The sequence below is a fragment of the Mus pahari genome, chromosome 6, assembly GCF_900095145.1.
Source record: "Mus pahari chromosome 6, PAHARI_EIJ_v1.1, whole genome shotgun sequence".
Taxonomy (NCBI): Eukaryota; Metazoa; Chordata; class Mammalia; order Rodentia; family Muridae; genus Mus; species Mus pahari.
In genome coordinates, this window is record NC_034595.1 from 54,788,968 (window position 1) to 54,808,948 (window position 19,981).

The window sequence follows — 19,981 nt, forward strand, 5'->3', positions numbered from 1 at the left end:
AGAGAGAGAGAGAGAGAGAGAGAGAGAGAGAGAATCCCAAAATATCAAAGGTCTGCTGATTCTACATCCTAGGCATTGTCAGCAATGAGCAGACACTGGCCTATTGTCACTTTCAGCAGCCTAAGTAAGACATTCCCCTAAGTTTTAGGGACATCAGGTCAAATCAGAATTCTGTTTGTGGCTTTGATGTAGAAAATAAATTTCAGGATTAGCCAATATGAAATGGAGATAGGATTTCATTGAATGTATTTTATTATAGATTTTAAGCACTTAACAGGAACACTTAGAAAGATACACCCATGTGTGGGTATTGTCTGCTTAAGAGAGAGCAAGAACAGCTGGAAAGAACCCAAATGTCCCTCAACAGAAGAATGGATACAGAAAATGTGGTACATTTATACAATGGAGTACTACTCAGCTATTAAAAACAATGAATTTATGAAATTCTTAGACAAATGGATGGATCTGGAGGATATCATCCCGAGTGAGACAACCCAATCACAAAAGAACACACATGGTATGCACACACTGATATGTGGATATTAGCCCAGAAGCTCAAAATACCCAAGATACAATTCACAAACCACATGAAACTCAAGACGGAAGACCATAATGTGGATACTTCTATCCATCTTAGAAGCGGGGAACAAAACACCCATGGAAGGAGTTACAGAGACAAAGTGTGGAGTAGAGACAGAAGAAATGACCATCCAGAGACTGACTCACCTGGGATCCATCCCATTTCCAATCACCAAACCCAGACACTGCTGTGGATGCCAACAAGTGCTTGCTGACAGGAGCCTGATATAGCTCTCTCCTGAGAGGCTCTTGCCAGTGCCTCACGAATACAGAGGTGGATGCTTACAGCCATCCATTGGACTGAGCATAAGATCCCCAATGGAGGAACTAGAGAAAGGACCCAAGGAGCTCAAGGGCTTTGCATCTCCATGGGAGAAACAACAATATGAACTAGCCAGTAACCCCAGAGCTCCCAGGGACTAAACTACCAACCATAGAGTACACATGGTGGGACTCATGGCTCTAGCTGTACATGCAGCAGAAGATGGCCTAGTCGGTCGTCAATGGGAGGAGATTGTCCTACGAAGGCTCTATGCCCCAGTGTGGGGGAATGCCAGGAAGTGGGAGTGGGTGGGTTGTTGAGCAGGGCGAGGGGGGAGGGGATAGGGGGAAGGTGTTTTTCAGAGGGGAAACCAGGAAAGGGGAAAACATTTGACATGTAAATAAAGAAAATATCCAATAAAACAGAGAGGGAGAGAGAGAGAGAGAGAGAGAGAGAGAGAGAGAGAGAGAGAGAGAGAGAGAGAGAACTGGATTGTCTTTGCATTAGCCATTGGTGGCCCTCGGTTCCATCTCAAAAGGTTGCTAAGAAATATCGTTTTTCTTTTTCTCTTTCATTTGATGAGTGAAAGACTAAATTAGCTCTGGAGGTGGTTGGGATTATAGCCTGATAAGGTCATCCTGGGACTCACAGGGCTATGCACAGGGTTTAGGGCCTGTCCTTTTCCTGTAAATGCAGTTCCTGGCAGAATTCCGAGAAAACTGAACGTTTATAGCTGGGTGGGGAAAAGGCCTTGAGCAGTTGCAGTAGAAGTTTTTGCTCCTCTGCTGGTGAGATGCATCTGTTGGACTCCTGGGTGAGGGGCTGCTTCCCCTTCCTGCATCCCATGTCCCTGCCTTCTATCCAGTGCCAATCTCATTCCACCACAGAGCATGTGGGAGTACCCCAGCCATAGGAGGGAGTGAGCTCATTCAGTGTTTGCCTTGGAAAACCTCTTTAATCTGAGGCATCTATTTTTCTGGATGAGTAATGTGGGGTTGCATTGTTGGAGAAGGATTCTGGGGGCGGGGTTATAGTAATCAGAGGAGAGGTCATGACCTCCTGCTGAGTTCCCTCCGCAGCCTTATTCTCTCTTGAATGCATTCCTTCTTGCAGGGCCTCTTCTCAAGTTATCATACAGAGTGAGGATTTGTGGGAGAGGGGTTGGCTCTGCCTGCGCCTTACAGTCCATTCTGCTTCTGCTCTTTCTCAAAGGAGCTAGATGTGGACGCCAAGCCAACTACCTCAGCACAAAATGTGCTTTTGCTGGATCCCTCACCAAGCCCCATTGCCAGCTGGGCCTCAGTTTCCCCACCTGTAACTCGGAGTGATTGCAGCACCATCCAAGTGTCTAAGCCCTATCTCCCACCCATCACTATATTCCTCACCTGGGGAGGAGGCTGCCACATCCACTGGTCAGTGCTGGCCAGAGAGTACAGGGATCCAGGCATGAAAAAGCTGAAGTACCCTGAAAAGGGCTTAGGGCAGGGCAGCCAACCTTGAATGGGATGGGATTTTTTTTTTTTTTTTTTTTTTTTGTCTTTAAGGCATGGAGCACCCTCTAATCTAGTGACTCCAGAAGATGCAATAGATAATTGGCCAGACCCTCTGTTGCTAAACTAAAATAAATTTGTGAAATCAATTGAGAGAAAAATCAATAGCAGACTTTGCGCACACACAATGAGAAGGCAGGATTGCCACACAATTAAGAGCCGGGCTCAGGATTCTACACTCTGCCTGTCTTGTTCTCCTGTTTCTAGGCCACAGTTGTTCGTCAGAAATAATTAAACATTTTCCCATGGGCAACAATTACTTGCTTAAAATATTATGAGTAAGGAGAATACATTTATAATTACCTAACCTTTCTGAAGGTGAAAATATATATTATCCTTTTCTGTTCCATCAAAGGAACGTCTGGATCTGCCAGCTCTCTCTCTCTCTCTCTCTCTCTCTCTCTCTCTCTCTCTCTCTCTCTCTCTCTCCAGGATCTCTGCTCTCTCATCACTAATTGCCAGAAGGGTGGAACAGCGTTTTCCAGACACCATACTTTGGCTTTCATTTTTGTGAACTTTTACGAAATCAATTCACGGTTCCTCTTTCATTTTTTTTTTCACACCATTAAATGGTCTGCCTATTGTTATTAGGCATCTTTGAATGGCCCCAGTGCTTTGTTACAATAAGAACGATGATCACTCTTTCTTCTTTGGAATCCAGAGCCTGGGACTGACATGTTTTCAATAGATTCTAGATTTCCTCTTAAACTCTCACACAGGGAAACCATCAAAGTAATGGTAATAATAATAATAATCATACTAATAATCAGCAACATTAATGTACAATAGCGAACTCTTACAGAAACAAGCTTTTCTTCAATGGTTTCATCTGTATCTATTAATTATACATAATAATGGCTTTCGTTACGGAATTTCATTCACACACATAATGTATTTTGGTTATACCCCCCCATACCCTGTACCTGCTCTTGCCCCCTCCTGCCGCTGCTAACCTCCCTCATCTTCTCAATTAGCTCCACTTCTGCTTCCTGACTTTTTTAAGGCAGCCATTCTAATGATGTATGCATACTGTCTCATTTAATACAAGTGGAAAATTTGCAGATGATAGAACTGAGGCCCAGAAATGTTAAGAATCTTGCCAAGGATCACACAGCTAATGACTAGTGACGCTTAAATCTGTCTATATATGATTCCTCTGGTCAGTGTAACCTTTTAGCTGGAAGGCTCCTCAGATTTCTCTATCAAGTCATTTCTGTTCAGTGTTTACTGGCAAAGGAACGTATTTTGCATGAAATGCTTATCACAGAACTGGCTTCTCTCGCCCTTTCCTATTAAGCCTTTGTGCTCCCTAACTTTTTTGGTCTTGTTTTTCTCTTACTGTTTACAATTATTGTTTATTTTTTTCTTTGAGAATTTTATACCTGTATACACAGAAATATGATTATCTCTCTCTCTCAGTCCTTCCCCCTACTCTACCTTCTCCTCTTCCCGAGTCCATTCCCACTTCATGTAGATTTTGATGGCCTCGTTTCCCCATCTCCTAATCCTTCTCGATCTCTTCCTCTTCCTTCTTCTAACATAACATACAATTTCACATTATTCTTACCCCACATGCTCCACTATGTTCACAGCAGCTTTATTCATACTAGTCAGAAATGGAAAATGACCCACATGTCCCTCAACCAAAGAATGGCTAAAGAGAATGTGGTACATTCACACAATGGAGTATTACTCAGCTGCTAAAAACACCACCACCATGAAATTTGCAGGCAAGTGGATAGAACTAGATTTCAAAAAAATTTTGAGTGATGTAACCCAGACTCATAAAGACAAACATGGTATGTATTTACTTATAAGTGAATATTAGCTATAAAGTAAAAGCCAATCATGCTACAGTCCACAGATCCAGAGAGGCTAAGTAACAAGGAGGGCTCAAGGTGGGGGTGGGTCAAACATGAGTCTCCCTAAAAAAGGAAAATAGAATAGACATCATGGGTAGAATGGGGTGGGTGGGAGGGATGGGAACAGGGGGTTCAGCTAAGGGGAGGATGAGGGAAAGAGAACTGTATGAGACAGCTGGAATCGGGAGGGAGGATATCTTTGGGCTGAGGTAGAAGCCCAACACAATGTAAATTTCCCAGGAATCTATGAAAGTGACCTTTTAAGACTCCAAGCAGTAGAAGATATGGGGTCTGAAATAGCCATCTCCTGTAACCAGACAAGACTTCCAGTGAAGGGATTGGGACACCAACCCAGTCATATAACCTTTAATCTACAATTTGTCCTGACTACAAGATGTGCTGGGTAAAGGTGGTGTAGACATTGTGGGAGTCATCAACCAATGATTGGTCCAGCTTTAGACCCATGCCACAAGAAGAAGCCTACCCTTGACACAGCCTGGAGGGCCAAGCCCCAGAGGCTAGATAGCCCAGAGACCCAGTATAGAGTCAAAGTAGTCCTACTTATATGTACACAAGCATAGAGCCATCTACTGGCATATGGGTAACATAGCAATGACCACACTTCCAATGAAGAATGACTCCCAACAGCCATTGACTGCCAATAGCTTCTTAGGAAGAGGTGAGACACTGTCTTGTATTGTTGATGTAAGTTTATGTATGCAATAGCCATATCACATCTAGAAGACAACATTTCACAGTACCCCTTTCCATTTCCCAGGTCTCACATTCCTTCTGCTTCCTCTTTCACTTTGTTCCCAGAGCCCTGGCAACGGTATCAATAATGGTGTCCCATTTAGTGCTGAGCACTAGCAGTCAATGACTGTCTGTACGTTGATCAGTATGAGCTTCTCCACTGACTGCTGCCCATGGTAAAAGGAAACGTCTCTGACCAAGACTATGAGTATAATCATAAATATTTAAAAGCCAATCTCACGACATACTGTCTAATAGCAGGTTCCACCCTGTGATTGTTGCTCCCTCTTTCAATGGGCTTTTCCACTAGGCGTTCAGTACCAGATATGAAGTTATCTCCTGTGGAATAGGCTTTAAGTTCAAATAAAATGTAGTTGGTTACCTCCAAATAGACATGTCACTATTGTGCCAATGAGCACAGTTTACCTGGCATGTTGTTATTAAAGCATACAGAATCCAGCGCTGGGTAAGACCATTGATAACTTCTCTTTCCCAACAGGCTGCACCGCACTTTCCAGCACTGTGGAGGATAGGCAATAGCAAGGAAACTTCCCACTCACTTTAAACTTGACTTCTCCGTGTCTTACCTTTGGCCTTAATGGGTTTCCATCTACCAACATGTTGCCGTAGTAGCAGCTCCGCTTCAGTTCCTGAGTGCATGACTGGGGGACAATCACTGACTTAGGGACTTGCTCCTCTCCCCCCAGCATAGAGAAAAATGATGCCTGGTAGGTATCTCAACTCGGTTTACCAAGGAAGATGCTGATGCATGAAAAGGTTAAGAGATATTGCTCAGGTCACACAGCTAGGAACCTGGGAAGCAGGAGTTTCAGGGCAGTTGGTACCCTGTTTGACCTGTTCTAATTAACCCACAGCTTGTGCTGGGTGCTGACCTTCAGATACTAATGGGGAAAGAGGTCTCAGAGTCCCTACCTTTTGCTAGATATCAACCTGGCTGACTCACACCCTAGGTTTCAGGACCAGTAACAAGGAGAGTTTCAAAAACAATGCTACCTTCTGAGGTGTTCTTTCTCTTATTTTTTAGGAAAACAAGAGTTGGCTAATTATGTTGCGCTTTAGTACTCTTCAGTAGACTCAAAAATTAGGTAAAAATATGGTTAAAATTATAGATTTATTTAAAAAAATAGTGTGTGCCCGCCAAGCATTTACATACTCTATTGGTTCAGAGCATGGTCTCTATGTGGTTTTGATTCTTTGCTGCATTCCAATGGCAGTGGGCATCAGGGTTCCCTACGAGCTCATCCTCTGTGATGCCTGCATAGTATACATGCTATAGTATTTTATGCTGGGACTCATGCTAGAGACGCACTGCAGTACAGGGTCTCCTCAAGCAGACATCATTTCTTATTTGCACAGTTTATTGAGGTACAAATCCTTGAACGGAGGGCACGTTCTATAGGCAACCTGCCTTTTCTACCTGGGTTCTAATGCTAACCAGTTGTGTGACCCTGGACTAATTGCGAATTCTTGGCTTCTTCTTCCACCCGTCTGTGATACTGGGATAATGGGAACATCAAGGGTCTCTGTGTGAATGAATGGGTAGATGTGGACCATGCTTGGGACAACTGGATCTGGCACACTGGCACCTGCAAGTGTGGGCTCTTGTTACTGGTAGCCAGCCATAGACCTGTCATTTGAAGAACACTTTTTTTTTTTTTTTTAATAAAAGAAAAACAGCTCCTCATTATCTCCCTCCACTCCTCCTTTCAAAGGGCCACTGTATGTTTCATATTCTCTTCTTGTAATGACACCCCACACTTCTGGTGAAGGTGAGAACGCAGCAAGCCTCTGTGTGAACATTTAGAGCAGGCGGGAAGTCTGCATTGCAGCACACTCTGCCATTAGCAGCACACCCTGCCATTAGCTGCACTGGTGTTCATGTTACCCTTAAGTCCTGTACTGCAGCCCCGCTGTCTGATCAGGCTGTAAATGTTGACTGATGCAGCTGATAAGCTGTTTCCCCTCCCTACCTACCCTACAAGTCTTTGGGTGCCATTCCAGTTTGTAGACTGGGGGAACCCTAACCCCAATGACCCGTTAATTTTCGCCGTTTCTCTTATGAACCTTTCCACGCGGGGCAGCCAGAAGGATGCTTTGGCAGGTCAGGTAGGACGCTTCTGCCTAGACATTCCTAGAGTCTTAAGAATTCCTAGAGTTGCAGGAAGAATCCAGACCTAGACTACCCTATGGACTACAGGTCCTATGTGCACTGAGGTCCTGGGTTTACTTCACTGTATGATAACTTCTCTTTGTTTGCAATATCCTTTGCTGCCCATTTGCTATCTGTGGTCTCAACATGAGCTAGAGCTCCCGAAGAGAGGCCTGCTTTGCTTACTCTGCATGAAACAATATACAGCTACCTCATTGCCATAGCATCAATATTCTAGAACCAAATGCCCTCTTTGCCAGATTATGGTCCTGTTCTAAACGTCATTTGCACATTTACCTGAGTCCTCTGTTTGCCCTGGAAAGAAGGACACTGTCTCTGAGCTATTAATCACTGTCTGTGCTCTTTATTTTCTATTCCTTGAGATGGAAATGAAGTCAGGATAAGAAGTCTCTTAAAAAAAAAAAAAAGCCAGGTCATGGTGCTGCACACATTTAATCCAGCACTTGGGAGGCCAGAGGCAGGTGGATTTCTGAGTTCAAGGCCAGCCTGATCTACAAAGTGAGTTCCAGGACAGTCAGGGCTACACAGAGAAACCCTGTCTCGAAAAAACAAAAAACACCCAACAAAACAAAACAAAACACAGGAGGAGGAGGAGAAGTCTCTTCAGCTGGGCTGGAGAGATGGCTTGGAGGATGCCAGCACTCATGTCAGAAAGCTCACAACTGCCTGGAATTTCAGCTCAAGGGATGTACCTATAGTTTCAGTAGTTTGGAAATATGTGCACGAGCGTATCTGGGATGTACATCAACAGATAATATCCTAGTATTGAGGAAAATACCCACTAGTGAAACATGACTAGCAAGTACATAGTCTCGCATCCTAAGAAGCTCTAGAGAAACACTATCAGTTGCTAATTGTTGAGAGGAGCAAGCAGGTAAAAAATGATGCCAGCAGGCATGAATTAGTGGCTTTACTAGTTACCAGCTATGTGGCCTGAGTAAGTTACTTACTCACATGGACTTCAGATCATTAAGAGTGGCTTACTTTTGAGGGCTCTGCTGATTGGATGGGTTAGAGCAGAGCCTGGGTTGTACTAAGGATTCCATAATTACTATTATAATTACCAACTGACTGCACACAGAGGCATCAGATGTACCTTTTCCACTGCAGTGCATGATGAACAAGGGGTGGGCACTCAGGATGATTTCCATTGAGTTCCTGGTAGGCTGCAGTTTAGAGCTTGGTCACTCCCTGCAAGCTAAAGAGTCGCTTCTGTATCCCAGAGTTTCTCAATCAGTACCCAGCATCTCAGCAAGATCACCTTGTACTTATACTCAACAAAGTTTTTAAAAGTCACAGAGTAGTATCTCTGATTTTTCCTGTTCCAGCAACAGCCACATCTTTTCATGCCAGCCCCATCTTATAGACATGATGGGAAAGATCAGAGTGAACAGATATGGCCATATCGGGTACCTGGTTACCAGAGCTGTCTTCTGCTCTGCATCTAATAAACTGGAGATCGTTGCCATCAATGACCCCTTCACTGACTTCAACTACATGGTCTACATGTTCCAGTATGACTCTGCCCACACCAAGTTCAACAGCATGGTCAAGACTGAGAATGGGAAGCTTGCCATCAATGGGAAGCCTATCACCGTCTTCTGGGAGCGAGATCCCACTAACATCAAATGGGGTGATGCCGGTGCTGAGTATGTTGTGGAGTCTATTAACATCTTCACCACCATGGAGAAGGCTGGAGCCCACTTAAAGGGTGGGGCCAAAAGAGCCACACAGGGTGGTGTGAACCACAAGAAATATGAAAACTCATTCAAGATTGTCAGGTGATGCGTCCTGTACCACCAACCATTTAGACTCCTGGCCAAGGTCATCCATGACAACTTTGGCATCATGGAAAGACTCAAGACCACAGTCATTGCCATCACTGCCACTCAGAAGACTGTGGATGGTCCCACTAGAAAGCTGTGGTATAATGGCTTGGAGACTGCTCAGAACATCATCATCCCTGCATCCACTGGTGCTGCCAAGGCTGTGGGTAAGGCCATCCCAGAGCTGAACGGGAAGCTCACTGGCATGGCCTTCCATGTTCCTATCCTCAATGTACTCATCATGGATCTGACATGCCACCTGGAGAAACTTGCCAAGTATGGTGACATCAAGAAGGTGGTGAAGCAGGCATCTGAGGGCCTACTGAAGGGCATCCCAGGCTACACTGAGGATCAGGCTGTCTCCTGCGACTTCAAAACAACTCCCACTCCTCTTCCTTTGATTCTGGGGCTGGCGTTGCTCTCAGTAACAACTTTGTAAAGCTAATTTCCTGGTATGGCAATGAATTCAGCTACAGCAACAGGGTGGCGGACCCCATGGCCTACATGCCCTCCAAGGAATAGGAAACTCTGGACCACCCACCCCAGTACACTGAGAGCAAGAAGAGTTCTTGTCCCAACTTAGACCCAAACACTGAGCATCTCTCTCATGGTTTCATCCCAGGCTCCCATAATAATGGGAGGAAACTACAGAGCCCCACTCTATTGAATACCATCAATAAAGTTCATTGACTCCTTCACAAGAGAGAGAAGACTTTTTTTGAAGCTCAAAGTGTTACGATAGATCTGTGCTTGGCCCCGTAGCTTTTGAGGCAGGAAGGGATGGGAGCATGTGTCCAAACCAGGTCATGGGGTAGGGCCTGAATGTCATTTGCCTAAAGAATCAGGGAAGTTCTTCAGCCACATTGTACTGGAGAAAGTTCAGCATAGTGGCCATGGGAGGCCTGAAAAAGAGTAAGAGTGGGGAAACGGGAGTCCTGAAATGTCCTCCCAGGGGAAATATGTCCTAGACGTAAAAGAAAGTGGGAGTAACTAGGCTAGGGGATTCTGGAAAAGTAACTCAGGTGAACAGGACTGGACATGGAGGAGGGAGAAGCCAGAGAAGTCAGTGTGACTTGGACTTGGAACTTAACCCATCATGAGAGTGTGTCATGGCTGACTCTGTTGAGTCTGCACAGTGCAGACCTTGACTTGTTCTCCAGGCAGAAATCTCTTCTCCCGTACAGTTGAGACCTAAGCATGGACATGAGACTATTGGATGCCACAGAGTCTGTAGACAAGGTGTCCTACAGGTTCCCTGGGAAGGGCTGGTGTTTGACCTCCTTATCTAAAGCAACCTGTTGAATTGCAAAGTTCCCCAGACCCTTCACAGAAGAGTCATTTGGCGCAGCAGTTGTTTAGCTCATCTTTTTATGTGCAGCAAGTTTTTATTTAAAATAGAATTCTATTTCTTTTAATGTATTAGTCTAAAGCCCTTTTGAAGGCAACAGGGGTCCTTTTAAAAACTAGTTATACGAGAAATTTCAATATATAAAACAGAATAATCACAGTTGCCTTTGCTTAAAAAGAAAGACCTGAGCCCAAGGTACTTCTTTCTTCATTTATCTCTAATTTCATTACTCTACAGATCCCTTAGAGCATATTAAATGATCTTGAAACCATTGTTTTAAAACAAACATACTCTTTGCATCACTGACTTTTTAATAGACCAATCAAATGTATCTTTTTAATGACACGGGGCATTTTATCAGAATCATTGTTGTAATATGATTGAGTTGGTGCAGATAATTTGCATTGACAAGGGCAGGGACCTAATTAAAGTAAGCAAAGCCACAGCATTATTAACATGTGCAGATTGGCAGTCAGTGTGCTGGGGAAAGGCCTAGTTTTAGCCAGGTGCTAATATGACTTCTCTGGGATGTTCTTCCTGGATATCTGTTGATTCTACCTTTCTCTGCTTTTATCCATGTTTGCTCACGCTATAGATGCTGTATCCTTGTAGCAAATATGATAATTTGGACAGTTCTAAGGTAAACACCTTCCAGGTCTTGAGCCTTCGTAGCAGGATTCTTATTGGCAATTCTTGGGTCACATGTTGTCCTAGCTTGGTTTCTGTTGCTGTGATAAAACACCATGACCAGAAGCAGCTAGGGGAGGAAAGGGTGTATTTCACCTTAGAGCCATAGTCCATCATGAAAGAAAATCTGGACAGGAGTGCAAGGCAGGAACCAGGAGGCAGAAACTGAAGCAAAGACCATGGACAAATGCTGTTTCCAGGCATGTTCTCCACAGCTTGCTCACCCTGCTTTCTTTCACCATCTGGGACCATCTGCCCAAGGGTAGCACAGCCCTTCCATGGGCTTGACCCTCCCACACCAATCATCAATCAAGATGCCCTACTGACTTGCCTATAGGCAATCTGATGGAGTCATTTTCTCAGTTGAGGTTCCTCTTGCCACATAACTCAAGCTTGTGTCAGGTTGATAAAAACCAACCAGGACATATGTCAACCCCTAAAGCTAGTGGACATTCAAAAGTCATTGTGATTGATAGTTCCTCCAGAGTCCTGCTGGAAATGCCAGGTGAGACAGCGCTGTGATTACAAAAAAAAAAAGAAAAAAAAAAGTGTTGGCAAGAATAAAGTAGCAGATGTGCACTACAGTGCTACAGCCTCTTTTTAAAAGTACTCTTCACAAGGCAGCCCAATTAGGGGAAAGGCATCCAAAGGTAGGAAAGGTAGTCAGAGATAGCCCATTCTCTTCCTTTAGGAGTCCCACATGAAGACCCAGTTACATATGTGCAGAGGCCCTACGTCTGTTCCATGCGTGCTGTCTGGTTGGTGGTTCAGTCTCTGTGAGCCCCATGGGCCCAACTTAGTTGATTCTGTAGGTCTTCCTGTGGTAACCTGAACTCCTTTGGCTCCTTCAATCCTTCCTCCCACTCTTCCACAGGATTCTTCAAGCTCTACTTAATGTTTGGCTGTGGGTCTCTGTATCAGTTTCGATAAGTTGCTGGGTGAAGCGTCTTTGACAGTTATGCTATGTTCCTATCTGCAGGTATAACAGAATATCATTAATAGTGTCAGGGTGGGCTCCCTTTTATGGTATGGGTCTCAGGCTAAACCAGCCATTGGTTGACCCTTTTCTCATTCTGCTCCATCTTTTACCCTATACATCTTGTAGAGAAAAAGAAAAGAAAAGTGGGTCGAAGGTTTGTGGCTGGATTGGTGCCTCAATTCCTCCACTGGAAGTCTTACCTGGTTACAAGAGATGACCCATCTCTTCCATTGTTAAGAGTCTTAGCTAGGGTTGCCCTCATAATTTCCTGGGATTTCCCATTGTCTTAGGTTTCTAGCTCATCCCAGAGATGACCCCCCCCCCAATCAAATTGTCTCTCCCAGTACTTTCTACCCCCCATCATCCCTCACCTCATTCCTCCTCTTCCCATTCCCTCCTTCTCTAGCACCTAGCCCCTTCCTTCCATCACCCTGATGTCCAGTCTAATCTAGTTCTCCTTCTCAGTGAGATTCAAGTGCCAATCCCCTCCAATCCCGTGTCTCGCTTCTTTGGGTCTATGTTTTGTAACATTGTTATCTTGTACAATAGAAGATGTGCCTAGTCTTACTGCAACTGGATATGCCATGGCTGGTTGATATTCCATGGAAGACCTCTCCTTTCCAAAGGAGAAGGGGAGGAGGGGAGGGGAGATGGAGGGACTGGGTAGAAGAGGAGGGTGAGGAAGCTACAATCAGGTTGTAGAGTAAAAAAAAAAAAAACTTAATTAATTACAAAAATGCATTTAACATTGATGCTGTATGTGGAGCATTGCTGCAAAGATCAAAGATGGAAACAGAATAGCAGCTAGGACTCTGTGTGTGGGTGCCTGGCATTTCACATAATCTGATGAGATGGACCAGGCAGAATTCATCAAGAATCTGAAAGAAATTGACTGAACAAAGGAGCTGTTAATTGTTCCAGGGGAAATCAGGTATGACTTATTTGGAGGTGAAATTTGATAATGTTTTCCATGACGAAGGTAAAAAGAGCTCTTTAGGTAGGAAAAAAAAAACAAAAACGAAGCATGGAGAGGCTTGGCATTATGTACCAAGATGGGGTGTCAGAGATCAAAGCACAGGTCCAGAAACCTGGCAACTGTAGGAACTCCTTCCTCAGAGCCTTAATCCACATGCCTTCCTAAGAGCCACTGCCTTCCTAAAAGCCTTTAAAGTCTGGAGAGGTGATGTGCACGGCATGAGTTCTGGTAAGTCTCACCTATCCTGGGAGCCGGCCTGCTCTGCTCTGTTTCCACGACTCACGCTATGTCTGCACAACCCTCCAGAGAACTCTGCCTCCTAACTTCCAGATCCTCTGAAGCCCACTGCTGTCGAGCATAGGACCCCTCCTTTCTTTCTGACCACACCCCTACTCTTCCTGTGCTCATCTCTTCTTTCCCCATTCTATTTTTTGAATGATCCACCCATACCTTTCACCCTTCTTAGGAGGAAGGCCATTCCTATCAAAGACTATCAGCCAGTTTATATATCCTTCTACGTCTATAATTTTGTCGTCACCCCAAACTATTATGTGACAGTCAGGGAGTTTGTAGAATATGATCTCTGTCCAGGCTCCCTGAAATTTACCAGGTCAGGCTTAGTGCAAGTTGTAAAGCCTCCCAAAATAACATCAACATGTGGTCAATTTGAGACCAAACTGTTCAGTGGCTTTGCAGGCTCAAGGAGTCCCTGGGCTTTGGGCCCTCCTCTTCTTCGAAGCTTGTCTGTGGCTGTCCTGGCTAAAGGTGTGACCTGCTTTGCATACTGCGGAGGCAGAAGTCTAGTCCCTTCATAATCACCAAGACTCTGCTGTGCTCAGGGTTAATGGCATATTCCCAGGCTTGTTAGACTGTTGTCTTGTTCTCAAAAATTATGTTTTAGCCTTCTGGACATCTAATTTTGCAAATCAGTGTCGGGTACAGAAAGGATCCTGTCACTTGAGCAGCACATTCAGTAATTTTAAAGGTCAAAGCCCCACATGGAAATGAGCTTTCAGCTATTGAAGTACATTGATTTAAACACACATAACAGAAAATGTGTACTTATGGCACAGGGCTACTTATGCATATATAAATTAGCCCATTAGACGCGCTGATAACCAATATCTCAAGCACTACTCACCGATCATCAGGGCAGCATGGTAGAAAAACACTGATAAGTGCAGAAACAGGCTTCATTTTAAGGACATTGCAATAATAGCTCTCAATTATAGAGTGTCTACTTATGACAGGCATTCAGTAGCTCTGTAGTTTACCTCAAATTCACATGACAATCTTGCACAGTAGGAAACCCAAGCTCAGCCAAGGAAGGGGACACATCTGGGACAGTGCAGGGAAGAGAACAAGACGTTTATGACAGGCCATGGGAATTCAAGTGCCCTCCACAGCACCCCTTGCCGTGGATGGCGAAGTACAGAGAAAGCATGCTCTGTGGCAAAGACTGCCGGGAACAGGCTGCCCAGAAAGAGGTGGAGAATCCTCCCATACCTGAGAATTCCTTTCTTTCCAAAGAATATGCTGATTTCAGAAGTGCTAGTGATAGCTGGGGTTAATTATATTTTTGGTTCACATTCGTTCCAATTAGCTTCCTTATTTTGTATAATCTGATTGGGTTACATTATCTAGGAAGTAGAAGACAAGCAATGATCTTTTGTGAATTATCCTTATATGACACCATCAGTATAGACTCACAGCCACTCTTTCCAAAGGTTACCGCGTGCCCTCCTTTGCTTTGTTTCTCTTTACTCAGCCAAGCAGTGTAGCTCTGAACTGTTTGGAATCTGGAAGCAAAACTGACCGGGACTGGTAGAATGTCTGTCTTGATAAATCGGGAACAAAAAGACCCAAACTAATGGCTCCCACAATGGCAGGTGCCCTGGGAAATAAAATATAGACAGAGGGACTGGGGGCTTGTTTACTATGATTCTGTGTATCCATCTGATGGGAAGTATAAATAGGTTTCTTTCCACAAAGGACCCGGGGAGCAGTGAATGGGGGAATAATTGACTTGTCTTGGTATGTTTGTGAATGTGCATTTTTATCTGATGGTAAATATGCCGTTGGCCTTTGAGTCAGTCACCCACCATAAAATTTCCTCAGCCTCTTCTGCACCAAGATAACGTGCCCATCCCCCAACCAAGAAAACATTTCAAATTAGCATTAATCATCCAGTGTCTTGGTTTGGGCCCTACGGTGAAAGCCTCCTACTGCAGCTGAATACCATTCAGCAGGCAAGAAGTGATTTGCAATATAATTTAAATGAAGAGTTGGTTTCCTTTCCCATTTAGAACACACCAGTATGGAAAACCGATTGTCAGACACTCTGGCCATGTGCATCAACTTGGCTATTCACTTAGAAAATGAAGTTTCCTGAGACACCGGTACATTTAATTTATTTTCTTTCTGTGAAGTTAACTTCAGCTTGTTAAATACAATGACTATGCAAGCCACGGGAAAAAAAAAAAAAAACCAACACTATTAATTTTAATGCCTATAATGTAATGGAAGGAGATTATATTCATTTGGAATCTTTTCCCTTTTAATAGAACGTTTACTTGCCCCACTCCTTATGAGTTAATTATTACTTTCTCTCCATAACGCTCTACTTTTATCAGAGCAGCCAAACAGTGTGTCTGTTACTGTCCTGAGTTTAAGAATTGGTGGTGAACCTAACATTTCTAAATGGTTTATTGCTGAAGCTTCCAAAGCTTGGCAGTATGATGTGTGACTGTGTAGCTGACAGGAACACAACACAGCTGGTCCCGTGCAGAGCCCTGACATCTATTCATATGAAGCATCTCCCTTTAGGACACTTTCTTTCTTATGCTTTGATTGTCAGGTTGAATGACTTTTCTGTGAATTATCTAGTAGTAAGTTATGATTTGGTGGTTTTCTCTCTTTGCTCATTCTCTTATCTATTTCTAGCGCATTGGCTTACTCAGTTAATAGACATTTAGTGACACTCACGTCAGAGCAGTGTGAAGTGTTAGGGATTGGTGATTAAAACAAGTCTCCATTTTCAGGGAACTTGCTATGGAGTAAGAATTGCTACAAGAAGCTGTATCACAGGAACCAAGGGACCGACATGCAAGGAAACAGGGCACGGAAAATAATGTCAGGCGTGGGAGTACATACCTTTACCTCCAGCCCTGGGAGGCAGAGACAAGCAGATTTCTGTTGAGTTTGAGGACAACTTGATCTACATATTGAGTTCCAGACCATCCAAGGCTGTAGAGTAAGACTCTGTTGCCAGAGCAACAGCAAAAATCAAAAGCTAACAGAGGACAAAGTGGAGGCAAGGTTCTCTGGACAGGGGACCCCCAAGCAAGGGTCTGTTGGGAACCCTAGTCCTTGGCTTCCTCTTGTTCATTGTGGAAGGATGCTAACAGTATGAGAAGGTACTTCAGGCAGAAGCTCTAACTTGTGCAAGCCGAGATAAAAAGATGTCTGAGACTTTGACCTTCTGTTGGGTTACATCTCAGCAAAGCCATTCACAGCTGAAAATGCACGGAGCTTATGCACTTACAGGACATCATGACTTGGCAATTCAGTGCCCCGAGATTACAGATTGGTTCTCCTCCTGATCCGATAGTTGACTGGGATTTGCAGCTCACTGCCACGACCCAGTGTGAAAAAGAATGCCAGAGCATATTTGTCAGTTTGAGAAAGTAGAAAAATTCAAAAAGTCTAGTTTCTACTTAATATATATATATCACTTTCATCCATCATTGGGTCAGACCATTATAAGTGGGACTATCATGCCTGTATCTTAAACAAAACAAAACAACCTATAATGGTAAGGGCTGATACTCACCAAGCTCCCCATCAGTCAGCCACTGTTTTAGACTCTCTTATTTGTAATCTGAGCCTTCTGATGACACTTGGAAGTAGGCATCACAAACATCCCTGTTTACAAATGAAACACCTGCCAAGTTTGGTAACTTGCCAAATAGCAGAGGGACTGGACTCAGCATCATTGGAGATCCAAGTTCTTTGACTCCAAAGCCCATGATTTTTAGTGTCATGTTCATAGCCTCTACACTTGAAAGCCTTCAGTCCAGCCACACAGATAAGATGTGCAATGAGTGACAGTCATAATGCCTGTGTCAACAAGTGACAGTAGCACACACAAGTGAGTAAAGGTTTAAGTGAGATGCAAAGTATGTGAAATATTGAGAATCGTATCCGCTACACAGGTGAGCATGTGCTGACTGCTGTAATTGTGATGATTAACCTTGGAATAGTGTTAGAGTCCAGGGGCACTAGGGAATTCAGAAATAGAGGAGTGTATATCTGAGGTCAATGGCCATGAAACTCTACAGAGTTGATGGCAGTTGATGTAGACTTGAATGGCTTTGGGGAAGAATCCATATTGAGAAGATTTGAGGGAACAAAGTTATTGTTTCAGCAAAAATAACAGGATGCAGAAATGTAAGCTGACTGGGGGATTCCATTAAGTTTAATAAAAGCAAATAGACAGATTCGATTGAAGTGGGGGCATCTGAATGGGAATGAATGAGATCAAGCAGAGAGGCAGGAGCTGTTTACAGATCGTAATACCCATTGACAGACATTATTCACACTTAATTCTCATAAAACACTTCCTGAGATTGTAAACTCACTTTTTCATTGACATAATGAGGTTCAGAGAAGTTGGGAAGCTTTTCTAAAGTCACCAAGTTGAGGAATGGTAGACTGTGGGCTAGGAACTGGAGTCATGTTCTTTTGGTTACACTGCACTTTTGGTTTTGTAGCTCATCTTTCAACAATATTGTCAGTATTTATAGAATCATTTTCGTTCTGATGAAAGACATAGAAAAAAGTAAGAAAAATGTGTTAATGTGTTGACATGTTCTTCTTCGGGGTTTTGCTATCACTCCCTGTAGCCCAATATTTTGAAAATCTAGTTAATAGCCTCTGTGTTCTTTCATCAAGATGGAAAGAACCAGCTCCCTGGTTTGCTGTCTTGTGTATTTCCCCCTCTTTTGCTTTTCTATCCATGTGTACCTGTTATAGCATACATCATCAACAACACGCCATCACTTGGAGTAGAAACTGACGATTAGGAGACAAGGCTGTGAATGAGGATGTCAGGTGCTGGGGCTACAATCGTCACTCCATCCTTAACAGCTGTGGTCATGGACATATGTTCTAAGTTATCTTTGTTTCTATCTCTTTATTTGTAATAACAATAATAACACTAGCCAGAGGTTTATTGTTAATTTACAATAAATTAATACATGTAATAGCTGCAACCTGCACTTAAAATGCTGGGTCATTCATGAAATATTAACATCTGTACTGTCATAAATGTACCTTCTCTTTCCTATCTTCCCATAAAAGAAATTTCTTGTCTGCCCTGTTTGTGAGGGTGTGGGGAAAGACCTTTCCTATTTGCTGAAGAGAGTATACAATTAAACCTTTGCAGACGGTCATTTGGTGACATTCATCAGATTTAAAATATATATTTTAAAATATAATTTATCATTATTAATTGTGTATGCGTATTTTAGTATATGTGTATGAGGGCAGGTACCCACAGAATTCAGAAGAGGGTATTGAATGCCCTGGATCTGGAGTCCCATGTCTTTGTAGGCCCCCAAATCAGTGCTGGAGACCAAGCATAGGTCTTCTGTAAGAGTTTTAACACTCTTAACTGATGAGAAATCTCTGCAGTCCCAAATATACATGTTCCTTACCTTTGCTTCCACCCCAATGCATTATTCCCAAGATAGACTCATAAGTAAAATATGTACAGTTTGTAACTTTGGTGCTTAGGCATGTGTATCACCCAGTCTACAACTATATAGGACTATATACAACTTTTCCATATAGTTCAACCATTTGCTTCAGCTCCAGTGCAGTGCTCAGGGCTTCGCACCCCATATACTCTTCTGCTTTAGACAACAGGCCTCCTCCCCATCACTTAGTCCCAACTCCATGGTTGGGACCAAGTCAACACCCATCCACCTTTCTCCTTCTGTGGTCTGCACTCAAAACTGACATGGGCTTCTTTCACTGCAGCTGCTCCCTGCCCTTTCTCCATGAGTCCTGACTCGTGGCCCTGGCAATCTCAGAAGAGCTTCACTGAATTCCCTTCTGACCAGAACCTGGGAACTCGCTTGCCCCAGCATCACCCCTGTGCAGCCTGGACACACTGACTGAACCAACTTTTAGGACACTTGTGAGTACAATACTTGATTCTTTTATAAAAATATTTCAAGTCACCCTTCAACCCGTTACTCTCTAACTTCATTTCTCTCTCTTCCCTCCCTTTCTGGAACTCACTGTTGGCCCCAGAGTTTAACACCTCGGGACCCTCATGCATTTAATCACTCACTATTGACTGTGGTGGTAGGCAGCAGCTCTGAGAACCACAGGCACATGCCTTTGTTCTCCCGTGTGGTTCCTTTCAGGTTACTTGTCTCTCACTTAGATTGGAAAGTAAATGGATTAGAATAAAACCAATTTGAGGGGAAAAGGAAACGTTCACAGGAACAGAAATAGCCCTACTATCCTGACTGCCTAAGATCTGTAGACCTCACCAAGGAATTTAAAAAGTAATGTTTCTTATCATAAGTGACAGAAATATGCTGCTTTCTGCATCAGTAGATATGAAGATTAAAGGGTCTGACCGTATTAAACAGTTTCACACAGTACCGGGCACTTTGGGCAGTGCTGTCAGCCTTATTACCCTTCTTCGTGTGGCTATTTCAGGGCCAATTTAAGAATACAATGCAGCCTGGCTTTGCAAATTGACATCCTTTAATTTAAACTGTCTTGTGGGAGAATTAAGAAATTATGGAACAATTATTCCCCCTCAGTTGAGAGCTGGATGACATCCGAAGATTCTTGTACATTAGCCATTTGAATTGATTAAGTCACGTAATTGAATTACACCTTTGCCCCCATAATATCTCGTGGCAGATATGTTGGTGTTTCCTGTTGGG

The 19,981-nt window shown here is 43.6% G+C and overlaps 1 protein-coding gene and 1 pseudogene across 3 annotated transcripts in view; both read left to right on the forward strand.

Annotated features, from left to right (window-relative positions):
• The window catches only part of Dab1 (DAB adaptor protein 1), a 1,123,238-nt gene that overhangs the window by 307,810 nt on the left and 795,447 nt on the right, over positions 1–19,981 (forward strand). For all 3 annotated transcript variants that reach the window (XM_029539573.1, XM_029539575.1, XM_029539576.1), the window contains exon 2: positions 19,056–19,215. The gene's annotated coding sequence lies outside the window, so the exon portion shown is untranslated. The remainder of the gene's footprint in view (positions 1–19,055; positions 19,216–19,981) is intronic.
• LOC115064236 lies at positions 8,569–9,545 on the forward strand (annotated as a pseudogene).